We start from the raw sequence: 6000 nt of genomic DNA on the forward strand, positions 1-6000 counted from the left end.
CTGCTCATAGTAGTCTATGATCTTTTGTATTTCTGTGTTGTCTATTGTGATTTCTCCATTTTCATTTCTAATTCTTTGATTTGATTCTTCTCCTTTTTTTCTTGATGAGTCTGGCTAACAGTTTGTCTATTTTATCTTCTCAAAGAACCAGCTTTTAGTTTGTTGATTTTTGATATAGGCTCCTTCATTTCTTTCTCATTTGTTTCTGCTCTGATATTTATGATTTATTTCCTTATACTAACTTTGGGATTATTCTTTTCTTCTTTTTCTAGTTGCCCTTAGGTGTAAAGTTAGGCTGTTTATTTGATGTTTCTCTTGTTTCTTGAGGTAGGCTTGTATTGCTATGAAACTCCCTCTTAGCACTGCTTTTACTGAATCCCATAGGTTTGAGTTGTGTTTTCATTTTCATTTGTTTCTATGTATACTTTGATTTCCTTTTTGATTTCTTCCATTATCTGTTGGTTATTCAGAAGTGTGTTGTTTAGTCTCCATAGGTTTGTATTTTCAATAGTTTTTTTTTTTTCCTGTAGTTGATGTCTAATCTTACATCAACTTGTGATAAGATACATTGATATACAGATACATTGTGGCCAGAAAAGATGCTTGAAATGATTTCAATTTTTTTAAATGTAACCAAGGCTAGATATACGGCACAGGATGTGATCTATCCTGGAGAATGTTCCTTGTACCTTTGAGAAAAAGGTGAAATCCATTGTTTTTGGGTGAAATGCCCTATAGATATCAATTAGGTCTACCTGGTCCATTGTATCATTTAAAGCTTGTGTTTCCTTGCTAATTTTCTGTTTGGTTGATCTATCCATAGGTGTGACTGAGGTATTAAAGTCCCCCACTATTATTGTGTTCCTGTTAATTTCCCCCTTTATCCTTGTTAGCATTTGCCTTATGTATTGAGGTGCTAAGTTAGTATTTTTTTAAAGGTCAGGTGACTGTTGTGAGAGAGGCTGAGAACTTTATTATGTGACATGCCATCTTTAAGTGACTACCACTGGAAACCTCAGCCGAAGTTGTGTTCAAGAGCATAAAAAAAATCAAGAAAGCATATACTCTGATGTTTTCAGAATATATGAACGCATATATATTGCACTATGTCTGTGCTACAGTACAGTGCGCTCTCCAGAGTGCTGCCGTAAGGTGGCGCCATAGTACAAGAAAACCATAGTTTAAGTCCCATTAAGCTTGATGCTTGCTTAGTCTTCCTTGCCAAGTACACATATGCATATTGGTTGTAGAGGGAAACAGAATATTGAGGCAAAAACTGTTAAAAGGAATTTTAGCTAAAATACATAAGGAATCCTAGAAGGCAAATGAGAAAAATGAAGAAAAGGATTAAAAAAACAAAACAAGGAGCACCACTTAAAATATCAAGTTTAAATTTCACTCCCTTTCTTCAATACCAGAATTGCCTATTCCCATAACAGTGCTTTTATATATTTATTCTATAGGTCTATTATTCCCATGCATGTTGTTATACTTTTACTACATATACTATATATCCACAACATAAAATACTATTTAAATTTAGTATAATGAACTCATTCTATGTAGCTCATTTGAATTTTTATGCTCTGCATTTTTGAGATTTATACATTTTTGAAACAGATAACTTTTGTTTATTTATTTTAGCTACTCCATAGTCATCTATTCTGTGAATCTACAAAAATATGTGTTTATTTCCTGTAAATGGGCATTGAGTTTATTAAAAAAAATTTTTTTGTAAAATAACACTGCAGTAGAAACATTTGATCATTGTCTTTGTGCATCTGTGAGTTGCACGAGTCAACCAATCTCCAGAGTTGCCCCACCGCCTGGCCTGCTAGCATACATGTGAAGGTCCCCATTATTTCTGCTTTGTCACCAACAATGAAGGTTATATCAATTAGGATGACTAAATTAAGCCACAACAACCAAGAACTGGGCTTCCCAGGTGGTACTAGTGGTAAAGAACCCATCTGCCAATGCAGGAGACAAGAGGCCTGGGTTCGATCCCTGGGTGGGGAAGAGCCCCTGGAGGAGGGCATGGCAATCCACTCCATTAGATTTGGACACAACTGAAGCGACTTAGCACACGGGCACACAACCAAGAACCACCAGTGGCTTAATTCCAGAGTTTATTTCATGCTGCAACTGCAGTGCAGGTCAGCAGTGAAAGGCTGTTCATTGCAGTCACTCAGGGACCTGGCCTGAGAGGATCCATCCTGACACATGTTCTGAGAGGGAGGGACAGAGAACTAAAGGGCTTCTACTCTGGCTGTGAAAGTTTATGCACAGAAGTGGCACACATCATTTCTGCTCACATTTAATTGGCCAAAACAAATCATGTGATCACCTCAGAGTTCTAAGTTTCTCCCTTGAGAGTCTGAATGTTTGTGAATGGTTACCACATACTGATAGACTTTAATTTTTATCAGTTCAGTGAGTATGAAACAGTGACTTGTTATTTTTATTTGTATGTCCTTAATTGCTACTGAGGTTGGGCATATATTCAGATGTTTTTTGTCCATATGTGTTTACTCTTTTGAAAACTGCCTGTTTTTATCCCTTGACCACTTTTCTATTGAGTTTTTCAAATCTGATTTTGTAGCATATCTTTATAGTTTGGCTACTAATCCTTTATTGATTCTATCTTCCAGACTGTGGCATTGCTTTCCACTTTGTTTAAGGATCCTTTGTTAATGGAATTTAATTTTAATGTGGGGCTTCCCTGGTGGCTCAGAGTAGTCATTTTTGCCAAATTTTTTTTTCTTTATGGTTAGTAGCTTCTGCATCTTATTTAAGAAATCCTTTCTTTAGGACTTCCCTGGTGGTCCAGTGGCTTAAGACTCTAAGCTCCCAGTGCAGGGGTCTGGGTTGCATCCCTGGTCAGGGAACTAGATCCTACATGCCACAACTAAGGGTTTGAAGGCTGCAGCTGTAGATCCCGAGTGCTGCAACTAAGATCCAGAGTAGCCAGATAAATGAATATTGCTTTTTTAAAAGGAATCCGTTCTTGTTCAAAATTTATAGGAATAGTTACTAACAGAAGTTTTAAAGTTTTGTGTTTTCACACCTAGCTCTTTAATCTACCTGATGTTGACTTTGGCTGTGCTATAAAGTGAGGATCTGATTCTTATTTTTTTCCATTTAAATATAAAATGATTTCAGCCTTATTTTTAATTTATAATGGTACCTGTCATATAGTGTCATGTTTCTGGATATGTATAAGCTTTTCCAGGATCCTACCTTTTTCCATTGGTCTTTGTCTAATCCTGTGCTAGAACTACACTGTCTTAATTTACTGTGGCTTTATAAAGACCTTTGTATCTAATTAAGTCCAATCACCTTGTTCTATTTCTTATTTTTAAAAATAGTTTACATGGTTTAAAGATTAAAGGCTATAAAACAATTGTATGTCAGCGAATAGAAACCGTATTAGGTGTTTTAATGTTGTGCTGTGCTGCGCTGTACTGTACTGTGTTACTCAGTCGTGTTCAACTCTTTACAAGTTCATAGACTGTAGCCCGCCAGGCTCCTCTCTCCATGAGGATTCTCCAGGCAAGAATACAGGAGTGGGTTGTCATGCCTTCCTTCAGCAGAATCTTCCCAAGCTAGGGATTGAACCCAGGTCTCCCACATTTCAGGCAGATTCTTTACCAGCTGAACCACCAAGGAAGCCCAAGAATACCGGAGTGAGTAACCTATCCCTTCTCCAAGGGATCTTCCTGGCCTAGGAATTGAACCAGGGTCTCCCACTTTGCAGGCAGATTCTTTACCAGAAGAGCTTCCAGGGAAGCCCAGGTGTTTTAATAAATGGGTGTCAATACTAGAAAGCAGGCAATGGAGAATTTAAAAAATGAAAAGAGGTTATTGAGGTACAAGAGTATTTGCAGGTACAACCACCACCCTTAGGACTGAGAGAACAAAGTGAAGAAGTTTTCTATTTATCATTTTTCCTTTTACTTGGTGAATGATGTATTTTGGTCCTTAAAGGCAATGGCACCCCACTCCAGTACTCTTGCCTGGAAAATCCCATGGATGGAGGAGCCTGGTGGGCTGCAGTCCATGAGGTCACTACGAGTTGGACACAGCTGAGCGACTTCACTTTCACTTTTCACTTTCATGCATTGGAGAAGGAAATGGCAACCCACTCCAGTGTTCTTGCCTGGAGAATCCCAGGGACGGGGAAGCCTGGTGGGCTGCCATCTATGGGGTCGCACAGAGTCGGACACGACTGAAGTGACTTAGCAGTAGCAGCAGCAGAGAGTCTTTACGTTAAGCTTCTCAAGTTTAACAATCTAATCTTTCATGACTTTAGATTCTGAGTCATGTGTAGAAAGGTCTTTCACATTTAGAAGCTATAAAGAAATTCTCCGTGTTTCCTTGTAGGAAGTGTATGATTTTATTTTTCCCATTTAAGTATTTGATTCATTTGAAAGTTTTCATGGTATAATATGTGAAGTATGGATGCAACCTTGTGTTTCTTTCAGATGATTTCCCAGTTTCCATGCTGACGGTAAATAACGCATATTAGAATTCTTTGCCCCACTAGTTTGAGATGCTGAATTTTTTACACACTGAATCCTGGTTTAAGGTAATTCTAACTGCAAACCCCCCAAAGGGCTCAAGTACAATAGAAGTTTACATGTCATTTGAGTAAATTTCAAATACGTATTCTTCATTAGCAGAAAGCTTCCTGAATTGGTAATTTGAGGACCCAGGCTCTTACTATCTTCTGACTCCACACTTTTTAAAACAGGCTTCCCAGAAGCCATGCTTATCAGAGGACGGGGATAGAGGAGACGATTATGTGTGGGCAGGCCTGGTAATGGCTTACATGACTTTGCCTCAAATTCTGTTGCTTTGAACACAATCACATGGCCTCACCTGTTTTTCCATAAATTTCTTTTTTTTAATTTTTAAAAATATTTATTTGTTTTTGGCTACACTGGATCTTCACTGGTGCTCACAAGCTTTCTCTAGTTGCAGTGAGTGGGGGCTATTCTCTAGTTGAGATGTGTGGGCTCCTCATTGCGGTGGCTTCTCTTGTTGCAGAACACAGGCTCTAAGGACTGTGGGCTCAGTGGTGCTTGGGCTTAGCTACCCCACAGCATGTGGGATCTTCCTGAACCAGGGATTGAACCCATGTCCTCTGCATTCCAAGGCAGATTCTTAATCTCTGAACCACCAGGGAAGTCCCATGAATTTCATTTCTAATTAGCATTTCCTGTTGCCCTCTTTTTTTTAAGATTTTTTTTTATGTAGACCATTTTTAGAAGTCTTTATTGAATTTGTTACAATATTCTGTTTTATGTTTTGGTTTTTTGGCCCCAAGGCATGTGAAATTCTGGCTCCCCAACCAGGAATCTTCCAATTCACCATCTGAATTGGAAGATGAAGTCTTAATCACTGGACAGCCAGGGAAGTCATTCTCTCCCTTAATCTTGTCAGAGGCTAATATATTTTATCAGGTTTTCAAAGAACCAGCTTTTAGGGAAAAAAAAGCCATTGGATGAAGAAATTTAAGATTATGACCCATTCTCCCTCACCCTCAATCCCACCCCCACAAACCAAAATGTTTGAAGATCAATACAGAGGCTGACTTTATTTTTGAGGGCTCCAAAATCACTGCAGATGGTGATTACAGCCATGAAATTAAAAGACGCTTACTCCTTGGAAGGAAAGTCATGACCAACCTAGACAGCATATTAAAAAGCAAAGACATTACTTTGTCAACAAAGGTCCGTCTAGTCAAGGCTATGGTTTTTCCAGTAGTCATGTATGGATGTGAGAGTTGGACTGTGAAGAAGGCTGAGTGCCGAAGAATTAATGCTTTTGTTTTGTTTTGTTTTGTTTTCTTTTTTTTTTTTTTTTACTTTACAATATTGTATTGATTTTGCCATACATCAACATGTATCCGCCATGGGTGTACATGTGTTCCCCATCCTGACCACCCCCCCCTTCCACCTCCCTCCCCATACCATCCCTCTGGGTCATCCCAGTGCA

Source organism: Bison bison, unplaced genomic scaffold, assembly GCF_000754665.1.
Source record: "Bison bison bison isolate TAMUID 2011002044 unplaced genomic scaffold, Bison_UMD1.0 scf7180017864486, whole genome shotgun sequence".
NCBI classification, from domain to species: Eukaryota; Metazoa; Chordata; class Mammalia; order Artiodactyla; family Bovidae; genus Bison; species Bison bison.